Here is an 18,817-nt window from a genome sequence, read left to right as displayed (position 1 = left end):
TTGTAATTTATATAACTACTATAAGTAAAAATCCTTTCTAAGATATCCATCAGCCATCCATCAGATTTCAGCCTATCAGCGGCCGAGCGGTAAAGACGCTGAACACTGGTAGTTCGGTCCGAGATTCCAATCCCGCGAACGGGCTGGCTGCATGGGCACTTTCGTGGTTTTCCCCATGTGTAATATGTATACGAGCCAGTTTCCCTTAGAAAGTTCTCCACGAAGGCATCCCTCCCTTTAGGTAGATAGCCCTCGTGCGCTTTGCCATAATTGAATAATCCTAATCCATCCATGTTTCTAGTTGATTTTTGATATCTGTGAAGATCACCACCCTAGAAAGATGATATTCAGTGCAAGTGTTTGTTTAAACCTATAGAAATGCCGGTCACTTTTGGAAGTGATCGTCTTAAGGAGATGGTCGCCAATCGTTTATGGGCTACTAGATGGTCCGGCTCTGAGTAGGTTACGCATTGGTGCATTGTAAAATGCATTAAATCCTCTCTAATACGATCATCTACGTTTCTAATTATTTTGGTCTTTGGTGGAAGTGGTTATCTTAAAGAGATAATGCTCAGTACAAGTGTTAATTTCTACTCTGAGAAATTATTTTGGAAGAGGTCGCTATAAGAGGGTTCATTGCATATTAAATGTTTAAATCCAGATCGCGTGGTTATGGGATCCATTTTAATTAGATTTTAAAATTTTAGTAAAATAAAAAATCTGAAAGGTTTCAGATTTTAAATTACGTCCAAAGGGGCCTTTTTTTAACATTTTGTGTGTTACCTTTATTTATTAAATATCATATTCTTCGCACTTAAACCATAAAATTCAGTTCAAGAGCAGTATCGCAAAATAATTTTAAATTGAGCACATTTTTAGAATTTCCGATTCACAGTCTCACGCGCTGGAGATAAAAATGTTTTTTCTGTACAACATTGCCATGGCTCGCTTTGAAATTCTTGAGTTTGTTAATCAAAAATTCGTTACAAAATATAAAATCGATAATAAAACGAATTCCAAATTTCAAATTTGGGCTTCCAGTTGCCCATATTCGCAGTAGGATTACGTCATTCGAAACTCGATGGCTGTAGGTACGGTTGCTTTATCACAATATTTGGTGGCAACAGTTTGAAAAGTGAAACGGACATTCAGAGTGATTCGACGCAAAATGAAAACATTAGTCCCTCAGAGACTAATAATTTTGAAATAAACCTCTTAATTTTAATAACTGTGGTATTCTTGTTTTCAAACTTAAGTGCAAATTTAAACAAATGTTTTCTGTGCAGATGCGTTACTTTTAATTAAAATCAAATGAGAAAAAAAAAAAAAAAAAAAATTATGCGAAAATTAATTAGGTAAAAAATTTAGTCCTATTCTTATCGCAAACCGTAACTTGAAATTGCATCTACAACTGTTTCTTATACCAAAGCTCAGGATGAATTAGTTTTCTGTTGTGCGTCAATAAATGTTTCACTAAACCGCAGCTTAAGGCTACAACTACATGCAGTGCGAGGAAAGTAATTACTAAAGACCTGACAATGACCGACGCTGGACAACCCGCCTTTCCCCCCTGGCGTCCATCGCGAAAGCTTCCTTCTCTAAACAACTCTCTATTTTTAACCTTAGAGAAGAAACTATGGAGGTAGGCTCCATGGAAGAAATAAGCAGCCAACACATCTTCTTGCTTCTACTCGCACATGTTTCCGGTCATCCGAAGTTACGGTTGTTGAGATAAAACTTTTATCACCCAGCTTGGCGATCTTTCTAAACATGCCTTATATTTCCCATTGCAAACGAAGGGGGACATTTTTTCCGTTCCTTATTTTCCGGGGATATTCTTTCCGTTTCCCTTTTTTCCGGGTGACATTTTTTCCTACAACCTGTATATACACACATAGTATATATACTATATACATAGTATATACTATGTTTAACTGTATATTTTCTTTGAATGAGTAGTTAACTACTCATCGTATATGTCCCGCTTTTACTGCTCATCATAAAGTCGCCAAAAGTAGCCAAATCCTGTGCGCACCGGATACTAGGATTAAACCAAAGTAAATAATATCAGTGTAATACTTTTTATATTTTTTCAAAAATATATTTTGTCAAAAAAACTCAAATTAATTCCAATAAGTCTGCGTACACTTTCAAAAAAAAAAAAAAAAAAAAAAGCAAAATATAAGTTTTTTTTACATTACTTCAATACTTTTGTAGGATATCCTTTTTTCTTCAAAACAGCTTGCAGACGTCTAGGCATTGACTGAACTAGTTTTTCAGTGTCATCCGACGTAAATTTCGCCCATTCTTCCTGCAATTTACTAATTAGCTCATTTCCCGACGTAATATTGCGTTTTCGAATTCGTTTCTCCAATTTTGCCCACAAATGTTCGATTGAATTGAGGTCTGGTGACTGTGGAGGAGTACGCAACTGTCTTGGAGTGTGATAGAGGAGATATTCCTTCACAATTTTAGCTGTATGTTTGGGGTCGTTGTCTTGGTGGAAAATAAAAGTATCAGAAAGGTTCAAATTTGGGGCACTGTCTCGTAGATTTTTCTTCAGAATATCCAGATAAACATACTTATCTATGACTTTATCAATAATGTGAAAATTTCCAACTCCTTTCGACGACATACTCCCCCATACCATCACACCGCCAGCTCCATGTTTGACAGGTGGATTTAAATTTCTCAGATTCAGTTCTGTTTCTGGTTTTCTCCATACAATAGGGTGGCCATTAACTTTAAATATCGTAAATTTACTTTCATCTGACCAAATTACATTGTTCCAGAAGTCCTGCGAAGAGTTTAAATATATTTTGGCAAAAGCAATTCTTTTCTTTCTATTTGTCTCGGAATTGTATGGCTTAGACCTAGGTTTGCGTCCATGATAATCGGCCTTTTGCAGCACTTTTCGTACAGTTTCAGGAGAAATTTTCTTGTTGCTAGTTAAAAAAATGTCTTTTGTAATGCTTGCAGCAGAAAGTTTAGGATTTTGTTTAATTCGTAAAAGAATTTTTCCTTCTCTCTGCTTTTGCTTCTTTGGCCTCCCACATCTTGGTTTTACAGCAAGACTACCAGTGTTAAGATAGTTTTGAATAACTCTGCACACTAGAAAATGGTTTCCCAATGGTTTTACCAATATAACGAAGAGTTTTACCTTCATCTCTCAATTTGATAATTAGTTGTCTCGTAACTAAAGGAATTTCTTTATTGGTTGCCATTTTCGTCAAAGAAAATAGAAATAACAAGTTCCAATCAACGTGAAATTTGCTTCGGAAGTCAATGACCTTGAAAGTGTAACCTTCTTTGCATTCTCAAGTTTGAAGTTTAAAAATTAGATAAGAAATCCCCCGCCTCCTTCGCGTTGTACGCAAACTTTATTGGCTTTGATTTCTGGCCACTTATCTTTTAAAAATTAGTGTGCATAAATTAATAGATATGAAAATATTACAGTTAAATAATTTCAAAGTCCCTTATTGAAACTAAATATTTAAAAAATAAATTAAGAAACTACCCTTTTTGCACCTTAAAATTTGGATTTGATATTACTTTTCTTGATGTACGCAGACTTTATTGACTAACTGTATGCAGCCAGCCCGCTCGCCGGGATTCGAAAGTTGGACCGAACTACCAGTGTTCAGCGGTTTTGAGCGGTCTGCGCCCGCTTTATTCACGTATGCATGCAGAAGATACTGCGTACACGATACACATCCGTGAAATCACGAAAACACCCATGGAGCCAGCCCGTTCCCTAGGATTCGAAAGTTGGACTGAACTACCAGTTTTCAGCATTTTGGCGCCGGCTGGGCCCGCTTTATTCATGTACTCTTCCAGAAGATACTCCATACACGATACACATGCGTAAAATCACGAAAACACTCGTGTAGCCAGCCTGCTCGCCGGGATTCGTAAGTTGGACCGAACTACCAGTGTTCAGCATTTCTGCGCGTCCTGCGCCCGCTTTATTCAAGCATGCATCCAGAAGACACTGCATACACGATACACATGCGGAAAATCACGAAAACACACATGCAGCTAGCCCGCTCGCCGGTATTCGAAAGTTGGACCGAACTACCAGTGTTCAGCGGTTTTGCGAGTAGTTTGATCCGCATTCAAACCCCTGTGAACAGGCTGATTGTATGGGCGTTTTCGTGGTTTTAACTCTTAGCACGAGATTGTTTCCCTTAGAAAATCTGTCACGAAAGCATACCTCTCCTTAGGCAGATCGCCTTAACGTGCTTAATAATCTAACAAGCCAAACCAAACACAATCCCAAGCGAGGACTCGAATCGAGGCATGTCATCATGAAAAGCTAACTGAAATTGGCTCATATTCACATTAAACACGGGCAGCAAAAGTTAGCGAGAACTGGTATTCAGGCAATCCATTCGCCAGGATTTAAACCCGCTTCAAACTATTAGTATTCAACGATTTTACCGCTACGTCGTTGGCGGCCTTTTGTAGTATCTATATTGTAAAGTAATCGCAAGGACACAATTATTGCGTACCGACGGATGAATTCAGTTCGGAACTTAATAACTTTCATTCGTGTTATTGCTGTTAGCATTGACATTTGGAGAGATGTTAATTTATTTTCTCATTTATTTGAAATTCTTTTAATGTAATTAATTTAATTCTTTAGGTAATTGTTCTTCTGACTGTAATTTTTTGTGCCAGTATATCTAACCCTTCTATACAGTAACTATTTTACTTAACTTACACTTCATTAATTTTAAGCGATTTTATAATGATAGATTTCTTTCCAAAAAAGTTTCAAGGAATACGTATTTTTTTTTTCCTTATATTTTAAAACATTTTGGATTTAAATAAAATCTGAATAATAAAATTTTTAAAACAAATATTTCTAGAAGTTCCTTTGGCATATTGATTTAATCCATTTAATTGAAGTTTTCGACTACAATATCTTCCTTTCAACATTCATAAAATTTTTATATGTCAGTTCGCCAATTCTACGGAACACAGAGCCACACATACGAGTACAAAACTCAGGCATGCTGAAAGCACAGTTTTAACATTTCAGAATGTAAAAAGAAGAATATGCGATTATAATAACGCGCATTTGAAATACGAGGGCAAACAAGAAAGCTGGTTGCAAGATTTTATATTTTATTCCTGACGAATCAGAAATAGTAATCAACTTTTAATACAAAAATAAAACATTTGATTGTATAACATATGATTTATTAAAAAGGGCATCTTCCGTTACAATTCTTATTTGTTCCTGTTTCTACTACAATTCGGCAATGTACTATAACAACGTCTGATCCTGTTTCACTTTCATTTGTATAAAGTATCACAAGGCAAACAGTTGTAAACGATTTATCTTCATTCGCCAAACTTTTAGTCGGCACGCAATTAGTGCCTCTATCAATATCATGACATGGAATGCACGTGGCATTCATTACAAGATTCTTGAACTTACCGATTTCCTTACGAATCACAACATCGACGTGGTTATGATTACCGAAACTTTCGCTACGCCGATTACAAGGATGACGATTCCAAATTTTAAATGTTACAGGTGTGATCGTCTAAGTCACCGAGGTGAGGGGGGTGGTCGCCATTATCTTAGAAACTCACTACAGTCCTGCATGATTAATGACGAACGTTACAATGGGCATGAACTTGTCACTGTGTCTGTCCTCCTTCCTTTACTACGGCAATGTCTACTTTAATGCTATGTATAACCCGCCGCGAAATATGCTCGATATTAATTACCTTACCAAGATCTTGGATACAAATAAACAGGTCATTCTCGCGGGTGACTTAAACGCTAAGAACCAGGAATGGTGCTGCAGAAGAACAAATAAAAACGGCACGAAGCTGTCAGAATTTATCAAAAATCACCCTGATTATTTTCACGTTCCAAGCGAGTACACCTATCTGCCACAGAACCCAAGGATAGGCGATATTCTTGATGTTTTCTTGTCCACTACTTCTTATTCCTTCAACCTAGAAGTTCATCAAGATCTTGACTCTGACCACTGCCCGGTCGTCGCGACTCTAGGCACGAATAAAGACGTTACTCAGGATCTTATCAACACGACTAATTGGAAACTCTTCCACGAATTTCTTTGTGATTGTCATACTAATACTCAAAGCTTACGCACTCCGGCTGCTATTGACTCCGCGATCAACCATCTTACTGCAGATATTCAGAATGCTTACAGCAACGCCACCAGAAAAATCCCTAGGCATCAGGTTACAGACAAATTACCAAGGAAGATCAAAAATCTTATTAAAGATAGGAATAGACTTAGAAAAAGATTCCACATTACCTGTGACCCCAATACCAAGAAGAGTATGAATTGACTCAGTAGAGAAATTAAAAAACAGATCATTATGCACCGTAAAGAGCTGTGGGAAGAAAAGATAGAGAGCTTTAACGAGCCCAGTAACTCATTTTGTTCATTTTTTAAACGATTAAAGAATAAGCCCACAGTTATAATAGGACAATCTATAATGACCATTGCATTGCTCTTACTGATATAGACAAGAGTAATATTCTTGCTGAGCACTTTGAGAGGCAATCTTCCCGAATATTACCCCAAGCAATCAAGAATTTTGGACCGAAGTGAGCTCCAGAGTTTCTAACTGGATATATACAGATACCACGCATAATAGGCTTGACCTCACTTCGCCACACGAAAGCTTGAATATAATTAAGAAGCTTAGAAACAGAAAAGCACCCGGAATAGATAATGTAAATAATGTTGCACTGAAATGGCTCCCTATCAATATTATCACGAGGTACACACGCATTTTAAATGCATGCCTCTATATCAGTTACTTCCCGGTCGGCCCAGATCTAGAAGACCGCCAAGATGATTGTACTCCCAAAACCGGGAAAAGATCAGACATAACCAGAAGGGTACAGGCCCATCAGCCTGCTTCCCAGCATGGGCAAGATCTTAGAACGGATCATCCTCCCCCCGATTCAACCCCATCTCGACAAGCTCCCATTAGAGCAATTTGGATTTCGCAAAGGTCTTTCCACCACAAAACAACTGGTGCGTTTAAACGAACTAATAGGGAATGCTCTGCACAACAAGAGATATGTTACCGTACTCATGCTAGACGTGGCGAAGGCATTCGTCCGCGTCTGGCATGAGGGGCTTATCTACAAGCTGCTAAACTTAAAGTTCAGTAGAGAACTTATTAAAATTATTTACTCTTTCCTATCCAACAGGACCTTCTGTGTACAAATAGGTAAAGATACTTCTTGCAATAAGCACGTGATGGCCGGCGTCCCTCAAGGATCTATATTTGGACCCGTATTATACTTGTTTTATATGGCCGACTTACCTGCAGATCACTTAGATCAGAATTGTTTTATGGGTTGCTATGCAGACGACACAGCTTTCGTTGTCAAGTCTGCATCGCCAAATTTTGCTATTACCAAGCTACAAAGACTCGTGCGGAAACTCGAGCTCTGGTTCTCTAAGTGGAGGATCACAATAAATGCAGACAAATCTTGATTTTCTGTTTTGACGAAACGCGATATGGAATTAGCTGGATTTGAAAACCATTATGTATTTCTCCTGAAGAGTTAATAGTGAGACTCGAATTGGGCTAATTTACCATTTACCGCTTTTTTGTATATTTGCTTATGTCTTATATAACAATTGTATTTTTATTCAAATGTTTAACTCTTTGAAATCCAGATCCTTCGCTAAGCTGTATCCTCAAAATACTCGAACCGCCCGAAATACTTTTCTAGTTTCGCAGCAATTTCCTGCTCTCCCCGTCCATTAACGCCGAAAATAGGTGTGAAGATTTCCAGTGACATCCTTTGTACTTTCTAACAAAGATTCCATTAGCCTTTGACCCTGTTCGTTATAAAACTATTCTGAAGGTCAGATCAACACGCCTTTCCGGCTTTGTTATGATCACGACTGAAATTTGTTTATTTCCGTTATTTTTATAGGAAGGAATAAATTGTTTAAAAATAAATATAATCCTTAAATTTTTAGCTCTTTTATTGCTGTTTAAAGCCATAAAGCACACTGTACCACAAAAGAATCAACAACGAAATGTCAAGATCATCCAAATGATAAAAAAAACCTCTTAGGGCACGCTGTCTGCAGTAAACTGATACAATGCATTTGGGGAAAATGCACCTGCTATTACATACCTTAGGGGGAGGGAAGAACAGAAAATTACAATCTTGGCCGTTTTCGGGCGGTTCTGGTTGTTTCAATGTAGGGCCGGTGTCGGGCGGATTGGATGTGATGGAGTTAAAGTTTGTCTTATCTTTAATCAACATATTACTTCCAATTTGATTTGAGTTTTAAATACGCTTATTATTTATAAGTATTCTAGTGATAATTTCGTTTATTTAGTATCTACCCTTTTCATTGCACTTTATTATCTTCTATATATATTATGTAATAAGATGACTTGGTGAAAGAAAGTTCCAACGGATTGACGATGGTTCTCTGCATTATAGCTTGAAGAGGCTTTACTGCATAGTTAGAAAGATGACACCCGAAGACAGACATGTAACAGAAACAAACTTAGAAGAAATAAACAGCAGGAATTTTGATGGCGTAGAAATGTTGATCCAACTGGCAGCCGAGGCACATTAAATCTCCATTTTATTTGCAGTAAATATATTGCGGCCACAAACCACTTGGCACATTATTTGTGCCTATTTCAAGAGATTTTATATTTCTGATAACTCTGCAGCAAGGAAGAAGCAGCAGACAGCAGTGCAACTAGGCCGAACAGTAGCGAGCAAGTGTGTTATGTTCAGGGTGAAATTTTAATTCACAATGAGTTAATTTTGGTTCTCAGTGCATTTTGATTGGATAATTAGTACTGCTGTAAAACTATTATTGGCTGTTCGAGTTTTAGTTTCATTTACATCATTAGAATTGTCATAGGACATGGATTAATCTCGAAATGACGCACTGTAAATAAGGTTTACTATTTTTAGAATACAGAGAGGAAATTAATTTACGTTGGTAATTTAAATTATAATTTATCTTTTACATTTTTTTAAAAATATTTTTCTTGCATATCTACATATATGAGAGGGCAAGAAAAACTGTCAGAACGAATTCCACAGAAATGTGATTCACCAAATTTAAACGCCTAGTGCTATTTATATTAGACAAAAAAAAAAAAAAAAAGTTCCTTCCCCCCCCTTCAAGTACATTGTAGCATTAAGATACATCTTGGAACATTGCAGTTCTGGTTAGTTCCTCACATGAAAGATAACTGAGAAAATAATCATACTCCAGCAAGACAGCTGCGATTTCACCTCACAAGCACAGTGAGGTCTGCTGTTACTTGAATGATGAGTTCCCACATCACTGGATTGGTATTGTTCAAATCACATAAGAAGGAATTCTTTCCTTGTTCAAACGGCCATTAAGTTCTGTCAACCTTGCGCCGGATGAGTTGGTAAAAGGCAATGTTTATGTGTCCTCATTGTCAGCAACATTAAAGGGGCTCCAGGCGGGTATTATAGCCGATTGGGTGGGCTTAATGCGGAATGAACCGCTGCTTTCGCCATCAATATCCTCTCCCCCAATTCATTCTCTTTTCGAAAAGTCACTTCCCAGCGAACAGCCGCTTTCGTCAAATAAAAACGGTTTAGACAAGGCGAGCTTCATTGCTTTCATCTAACTTATCTTTCGATTTCTAAATCTGTTTAAACATTTTTGGACAATATTTTACAAATTTCAGTTTCATATACCTGACCTATCTTCGAATATTAGTACTGGATCACTGCAATTGATTTCAATAAGTTCTTGACCACGATTTAAGCAGACAAGCGTTAAAATATCAGAAGGCAAACTGACGTGTTATTGAAAACAACTGCATTTCATACTCGTTGCATGGTTCTAAATTACTTCGAAGCAACTCACGTATTGATCAGATAGTTAAGTGTAACAAGCCCCAGTGCCCCATAGTGTTTGAAAAGAGGATGAAATGGGAAAGATTCCGTGAGTAGGGGGTTACAGATAAAGAGGATGGGAGACAGCAGCGGACACCAAGGTTAATAACTACTGCCTATCTTTGTACTACTAATCATCTACTTTTAATATTCTAGTACGTTTACCATGAGATGAAGCACTTTTTCCTTACAAGCAAATAGCCCACCAGCGGCCGAGAGGTAAAGGCGCTGAATGCTGGTAGCTCGGTCCGGGGTTCGAATCTCGGTGAACGGGCTGGTTGCATGGTTGTTTTCGTGGTTTTTCCTATGTGTAACGTGTATAGAATCAGTTTCCCTCATAAATTCCTCCACGAAGGCATCCCTTCCCTTAGGCAGCTAGCCCTCGAGTGCTTTCACATAGTCAAAGAAACCAAACCAGCCTTACTGCAAATAACGTTAAAAATAAGATGTGAGAGTTAAGACTTTACACCACACCTTGAGCGTAACAGAAGATGGTATCTGAAAAGCCAAATTAACTTTCTCAATTAATTTGTTTGCTTCTTCACACAACCTACCTAAAGCTGTAAATGTAAATTTATGTAACTATTTTTGGTTTAATTTCTCCTCAGTTTTCTAATTTCATTATTCAATGCTCCTGAAATAATTTATGAAATTCTAATATATTTCAAACAAAACCAACCGAAAAGTTTGCTCTCGTTAGTTCATTGGATTATGGCAATATACTCTAGGAATATCTGCCTAAGGGGAAGGGACGCCTCCGTGAGGACTTTCTAAGGGATTATTGGCTCGTATACACCAGTGGTGCCCAACCTTGTGCTCGCCGATCGTTTTTTATGTGCTCGCCAGCCCGATTAGGTATTACGAACAAAAAATATTTTAAAAATTACCATTCATTTATATTTCTTAATTGTTAAAATATGGTAAGCATTTATAGTCATAGTTTATATTTATAGTCATATCTTGCAAGACGTTATAAAATAACTGATTGCTGACTGATGAACTTGATAGCGAGTATGGAATCTTATTTCTTCACTCCGATGTTAGATGGCTCAGCAGTGGAAAAGTACTTCAATGATTTGTAGAACTTCTTTCGCCAATAAAGCAGTTTTTGGAATCCGGAAACGAAAGTTATAAAGAATTGGAGGATAATAATTGGTTATCTGATCTGTATTTCATCACGGATATAACAGCTAAACTGAATAAACTGAACGAAGATTTCCAGGGAAAAGAAAAAGAAACCTTTTTCAATTGGCTGGGACAGTAACTGCTTTTCAGAAAAAATTTTGCCATGTTCGGAATTTATCAAGTCATATTAATAACCACAAGGCAATTGAAACACAGAAATACTCGGAAAACCTAAATCCACTGAAAAATAATTTTGAACTCCGCTTCTCTGATTTCCATACAGTTCAACCAACATTATTATTCATCTCAAACCCATTTGCCGAAATTAATATTTCAGATGTATCACATAAGATTGGAAATATGTTTAATGTTGATGTTTTGGAAATGTACTCGCGATAGGCCAAAGGTTGGACACCACTGGTATACACGTTATACAGGAGGTAAAACCACGAAAACGCCAATGCAGCCAGCCCGTTCGCATGGATTCGAACCCCGGATTACCAGTATTCAGCAAATACACCACGACTTGGCCGCAGGGTGGGCCACCCTTATTCATCAGTACTTCTGACAATGATAATGAATAAAAAGAGGATAAGAAATAAAGTGTAGAATGCCTTGAACTATGCTTCTATTTGATAATAAATATTTATAATTAGCATATCAACTAGACGAAATATCTGTATCTAAATTGTATATCATGCAAATAAAATGCCTGTGTGTAAACAGAAAAATAAATGGCATATGAGTTTTATACATGATTACAGCAAAGTGAGTCTTGCTATAATAATTATCTTGATTTTTACATTTTTCGGACATGCGTTATTTTCTGAATTCATCGTTGACACGATAGTAACATCACAGAAAGACCTAACGAAACGCAAATATAAATAAATTTAGAACTTTTTTTCAGACCTCATCATATGTATTCCTTACCATAAGTTTATATGAAATACGTTTGCTCAATGGCGTATCTCTCATCAGACGATTTTTACCACTGAATGAATGGGAGGAGACAAATAAAATAACACTAACAATAATGAGATACATTCTGCAGGAGAAGAAGAGGAAAAATTACCTTGTTTGTTTACATTAGCTGTACACGTGATCTCTGAGGTCATCTGCATTGTTTGGTTACAAAAGCTATACATAAGTCACGTTATTTCTGAGGTCATCGGAATGTATCTCGTTGCAATTTTAAAAAATAAAATCCGATGTGAATACCACATGACTTTCTTGTGCCGAATATTAAATAAAGCGCATTTTTTGCTACATTTCATTTAAACTCATTTTCTCGAATTTCATTACAGATGGATTTCTTATTCAATTAATTCAGTTCTCATTTCGCAGGTAGGCAAAAATACATAAAACCTCAAGATACCTTCATTTAAAATTGAAATATAAAGAAAAACATAAATTACCTAATACAGTCAAAACAGTTAACAGAAAACAATTTTTACAATAAAAATTAGAATTTCTACGCAAAAACAAGCAATTCGGCCAGCAGGCAGATTTCTCGGTGCACAAAACTAGATATTTCCTTTTGGTCCTACTCAGCAAAAAAATCACTGAAAGTGCAGAAAGACTTAAGTCACTATTCTGCTACGTTTCATATGTAAACAAATATGGCTGCTATGATAAAACAAATTAGGCTTGGCCGCACTTAAACAACTTTTAAATTGTTGATAATTCTATAACTACTGCATGCAGATTAAGTAATGACATAAAAACCTTAACCGGAAGATAAAAACAACATAATCCGATCATTTTGAAAGCAAAAAAATGCACAATTTACCAACCTATAGGAGTAAAAAAACGAACCTCACTTAGCCGACTAACAGAGAGGGTACATATATACACTTTTGGTGGGGTCGATTGCAACCAAAAAGGGAGGTGCACAACTACATGTTATAGTAGTCCCATATACAAAATTGCAACGTTTTGAGGCTACTCGTTTTGAGTTATGCGAGATACGTAATTACACACGTCACGAAAAAATTTCTTCTCAATCGATTTAAAATCAATTTTATAATCCGTTTTGCGGGAAAAAAAAAAAAAAAGTCCTTTTGTCCGTACGTACAGATGCCACGCCAAAACATCATTAAATTGCATTCGGTAGCAGTCAAAGTGAATATTTTCGTTGAAATACGATACCCGGAATTTTTCGTGAATACAATACTTCCTCGACTTCGTACAAGGAAGTAAAAACTGCTCATTTCAGCCCATAAGGGAGTATTAATCTTGAAATGGGATTTTGCGTCGGCTCGCTATAAACGGTGCATCACTTTTCACATAGTTGCCACCAAATACTATCGCCCTGTGTTATCTTTAAAGAAATAAAATAGTTAAAAATCTGCACGTATGCATTTATGTATGTTCACATGGAAGCTCGATTTTCATTATTATTATTTATTTCATTTTTTGTAAAACTTTTATGAATTGTTAAATAAACAGACTAAACGATTTGAAAGCAAATTCTTAACATGGAAAATCAATTCAAGTACCGGAATCGAAATTCCCGCCATAAAATTAACAGGTAGTCTTGAAACAAAAAAAAAATTACTTCCTCATCAAACAGCTGACCGCAAATTTAAAACAAAAACACAAAGACAGCTGAGTTTGCTAATAAAGGAAGCAAGCACTCGCTGGTAGTTGACGTCGGAACTAGCGTCACAAAAGGAAGTAAAAATAAAAAAAGCTGTCTCAAGCGGCACAAATTCGAAACTGAAACGATTTGTCAAATGTAATCAAAATGAAAGCAAAGAAGACCACTTTTACGGCAGTTTATATATATTTTTACCTATTTTTACTTTCTAAACGTTTAAAGCTAACAGATTGAATCGCAAACTGAATTTCCAAAAAGATGAGTTAACGCGGCCTAAACTTTTTCAGGCAGACAGAAATCCAGACGATAGTAAACAAGAAAAAACATTTTTCTTTCCTTAAATATCCTTATTTTTCTCTTTCGCTTCCCATGTGTTTGAGCTTAAAACTGACAAAACTATTTCATAAATTCTTATTTAAAAATATATATATATATATATATATATATATATATATTTCAAAGATTTCAGAATTTAAATTACGTCCAAAGGGGCGTTTTTTTAACGTTTTGTGTGTTACCTTTATTTATTAAATTGCAAGTTCTACGTACTTAAACTATAAAATTCAGTTCAACAGCAATATCGCAAATTAGTTTTAAAATGAGCACATCTTTAGAATTTGGGATACAGAGTCTCACGCGCTGGAGATAAAAATGCTTTTTTTTCGTACAGTGTTGCCATTGCTCGCTTTGAAATCGTTTCGTTTTTTTAATAAAAAATTCGTTGAAGTATTACAAAATCTGAAACCGATAATAAAACAAATTTCAAATTCCAATTAGAGCTTCCACATGCCTATATTGTATAGAAGATTACGTTATTCACATTTTGAAGGTGTTAGGTGTATTTAATTATGGCAAAGACAATAGGGCTATCTGCCTAAGAGGAGGAATACCTTCTTGGAGGACTTTCTAAGGGAAACTGGCTCATATACACGTTACACATGGGAAAAACCACGAAAACGCCCATGCAGCCAGCCCGTTCGCGGAATTTGAACTTCGGATCGAACTACCAGTGTTCAGCGACTTTACCGCTCGGCCGCTGGTGGGCCTATTCACATTTTGAAGGTTCCAGGTATCGTTGTTTGATCACAATACGAGAAACATACATTTATGTTGATTCTTCATTATTTAATTTCTTTAAATATAAGACAGGGCTTTAATACTTGGTGGCAACAGGTTGAAAAGTGAACAGACATTTAAAGTTTTCAAAGCAAAATGCCAAAACTAATAGTCGTTCAGGGGAAATTATCCCTTTGGACTAAAACGAAGAAAAAAAAAAAAAAAAAAAAAAAAAAGAGAGAGAGAGAATTGCATTTCATTAAGAAAAATTTTTTGGTAAAAGTTTACAATTGGGTGCCCCTTGTTTTTTGGCGATTATTTTTTGACGCCAAGATCGGCGCCAAGAAGGCACAGTTTCAAGACGGCCACTACGCAAAGCCAAAATAAGAAGTCGACAAATTGCACAAGCTCTGTGTCCATGCACACATCAATCTGTTTTCACTTAAAAAAAAAATCCTAGAATTGCACAAACTAGGTATTGCGCACTGCCTAAAATTTGTCCATGTACACATCAATCTATTTCAATTTAAATAAAATCAGGAAGCTAAAACTATCATGGTAACCAGAAGTGAGGTTTTTCATCGCCAAAATTAAAAAAAAAAAAAAAAAAATGTCGCTAATCGAAGGGGCACCCAATTCTACACTAGAGCCAATTTTTTAAACCTCTTTTAAAAGAATTTAAATTGCATTAAATTTCCTAAATTACACAATATTATTCTTATGCTCTGAAATTTCTTTTGCATTGTTAATTTGATCTTATAATATTTCAATCAAAATTATTTACATAGCAATGAGTCATGAAGCAAGTAGGAAGAACTATTAATGGAATTACGAATTCCAAAAGTTCTGTTTTGGTTTGGTTTTATGAGATTACAGCAAAGCCTGAGGGAGGGATGCCTTTGTGGAGGGTTTTCTAAGGGAACTAGCTTGTATACACGTTACACATGGAGAAAACCACGAAACGCCTATGCAGTCAGCCTGTTCGCCGGATTTTGGACAGTTGGTAGTAAGTTGATTCTAAAGGAAAAAAAGGTTCACACATTTACTTTCATACAGAAGGCCTTCTATTTAACCTATTAAAATTTACAAATCGGTTATCAAAATTCATTGCCAAATGAAAAAAAGCCATTTAAAGGTTTTGGTTTAATTGAGAATGGCAAAGCCACTTGCGATCTATCTACCTAAAGGGTTGGATGCCTTTGAGGAGGGCTTTCTACGGGAAACTATCTCATATCCACGTTACACATGCGGAAAAGCGCGAAAGCATCCATACAGTCAGCCTGTTCACCAAGATTCAAACCGAGGTCAAAGTACCAGTGTTCAGCGGTAAAGCTCGGCACTGGTAGGCTCAAAGTTCCTGTATTAAAATAAGGATTTTAAAACACCGCTTAATTTTGCATTTTATTTAAATTTATAATTTATTGATAATTTTGGTTTAAAATCAGAAAATGAAAAATAGATTACCATTTAATAAACTAAGTGCTAAAAAATAAAAAACTGTTAAAAAAATTACAACTGTACTAATGATTAATGAAAAACAAAAAAATTACCCTTTTAAAAAAAGTAAGGATTTTAAAACACTGTTAATTTTGGTTTTTATTTAAATTTATAATTTATTGATAATTTTGGTTTAAAACCAGAAAATCAAAAATAAATTACCATTAAAGACATTAAATATAAAAATATGACAACTGTACTTCACTGTTATTTTTTAGCTGTAAATGGCTATTTATATATTTATATTTCTAATTTACATTTTCAAAATTTAATAATTTTATATTTCATTGGTGATGGAGGTCACATTTTTGCAATGCTAGTACTGCATTCACGGAATCCTCAATCTTAATATAATTAGGATATGGTATGTTTAGAATATATTTTTAATTAGGATACACTGATTACATAATGAATATGTTTTAAGAATACGGCCTGCTTCATAGATTCAACAGCAATAAAGCAATCCCTCCCTTCAATTTCCTTTTTCTTCGAAAATTCTATAAATATACTTAAATCATTCAAATCAGGCAAAAATTAAAAGCAAACCACTTGTTTAGCAGCTGCCAAATTGCTCAATAATTATCTTATTTACTTCCCTTTCAAAACGAAAAATTTACACAAATTAATATAAATCTTCTAATATTATTAAGAAGAAAAGCAAAAGTAACATATACATAAAGCACTTTAAAGTCAATTTTTTTTAATGTAATATCTTCGTAATAGGATGGATTGTTTTAATATTATCTGTTTCAAAAAACTTAGTTTTTTCCTTTAAGTACTTTTAATTTAAAATGCAAATAATAATTAATTTATTATTTTAAATAAATATTTGTCTTCAAATACATACACACACCCACATAAAAATATTCTCAGAAATGATTATATACCTTTAGTAAAAAACTGGATTTATTTACACGAAACATGCGTTCACAGAAATAAAACATAGCTTAATTGATAACTGAGTTGTTTACACTCAAGAACACCGACCAATATTAATAATTTTAAACTGAATGGGGGCTTTTATGAAAAGGAAACAACAAATAACTAGCAAATAATCTGCTTATAGTTTTTCAAAATTAAAGAAATCAATATTTTTAAATATTTCTATTTAAATAAACACACTACCTGATTTTTTAACACAATTAAAAAAGTACCAAAAAAAAAAAAGAAAAAGAAAAAGAAACACACTACATGTAAACAAGGAGGGAAAAAATAAATAACAGAACCCTTTTCCCCAACTGTCTGTAACATTAAAAAACGCGCCGGTGTCACTAATCACGTGAGCAACCAAACAGTAAAAATAACACAAAGAGAGGAAAGGGAAAAAGAACACAGACCGCTACAAAAGATGCATAAATTTAGAAACAATTACGAGAAGCTCTGACTGCTAGCTGTTTTTATGCCAGTAACTAATTTAAATGCAGAAAAATCTTAGTAATCTACTTTGTATACACCTATACACATAAGCTGAATTTCCGCACAAAAAACAAAATACACGCAAAAGAAAGATTTTTTTTTTTTTTTTTTTTTTTTTTTTTTCTACTTACCCCACGCGTTGCTGTTGCTGACAGAGCCACAACACCACGGTCCCGCGAATTCGGCGTGGGCAGACGATCACGTTGGAACAACGATCATAAGAGAAAAATGTTCTAGGTTTTTAGGTACACACGATAATCCATGCGCGTTAGACAGCGCGAAGGGATGTCAGTGGACAAGAGGATAAATAAATCATCGCGTGCAGATCACACGTTGAACATAGAACTGTTTTCACAAACTTAAGAATGCAGCAGACGAGCTGAACACAATCTTTACGAGAATGGTGATCGGCTTTCGTTGCCGGCTTCTACCGCCAGAGGGCGCTGTATGCGAAAGGCAAAATCCCAAAGTAGAAGATTTTGGGGTTGTTGGTTTTTCGGGGTTGCTGCTACTCAAGGCCAAAATTCGGGCTTGAAATTCGCCAAGAGGATTCCTTTAATTGAGGATGTTCGCCAAAACGGTAGGTTCGAAAGGAATAGCGACACGGCGAAGAGAAAATGCCGATTTGTTTTATAACCTTGAAAGAAGTTTGGCTACTTTTTCTCGCACGCAATGGTGCTGAACTTTCGCGAATGAAAACTTGAAATAAAAAATGCGTGAGAATTTCTTTAATCATTATGAATTGTTACCAGATACGCATGGGGCACAGCTATCGCTGATGATTTTAAATTGTCCGGATTATTTTTTTTACTCGCCTGTAATAAAATGTATAATTGCAAATGCTTTTATTGATTTCGACAATAATTTTTAAATATTTCAAAACCTCAAATTATAAATCGTTGTCGAGATTTTAATCATTCCTAGATCTACAGCAAAACTGCATTATTTAATCGAGATATGCCATTTTCGTTATTTATTAGAGGGAGGACCCATCGTAGTGCTTTTAAATGTACCGGAAAAGTGCCTAAAGAGAACAAACATCACACATTAAATTTAAAAACTGCACAGAATTTTACTCTGCAGAACAACTTTATCAAAAAAAAAAAAAAAAAAAAAGTTGCATTCCAATAAAAATGTATTACATACAAAAAAAATTTATAGTAAAGTAAGCAATATCCCTTAATACAAATATT

General features: G+C 35.4%; 1 protein-coding gene across 3 annotated transcripts in view; it reads right to left on the bottom strand.

Moving 5' to 3' along the window:
- Positions 1–18,060, bottom strand: part of LOC118185054 (zinc finger MIZ domain-containing protein 1-like) — a 547,573-nt gene extending 529,513 nt beyond the window's left edge. For all 3 annotated transcript variants that reach the window (XM_085824218.1, XM_085824220.1, XM_085824219.1), the window contains exon 1: positions 17,756–18,060. The gene's annotated coding sequence lies outside the window, so the exon portion shown is untranslated. The remainder of the gene's footprint in view (positions 1–17,755) is intronic.
- Positions 18,061–18,817: the final 757 nt, after the last annotated feature.

The sequence above is a fragment of the Stegodyphus dumicola genome, chromosome 9 (genome assembly GCF_044657685.1).
Source record: "Stegodyphus dumicola isolate Sdum_Otavi_A_Nest chromosome 9, ASM4465768v1".
In the NCBI taxonomy this organism is placed as follows: domain Eukaryota; kingdom Metazoa; phylum Arthropoda; class Arachnida; order Araneae; family Eresidae; genus Stegodyphus; species Stegodyphus dumicola.
The sequence above is the reverse complement of the archived record's forward strand: the minus strand, read 5'-3'. Positions and strand labels throughout refer to the sequence as shown.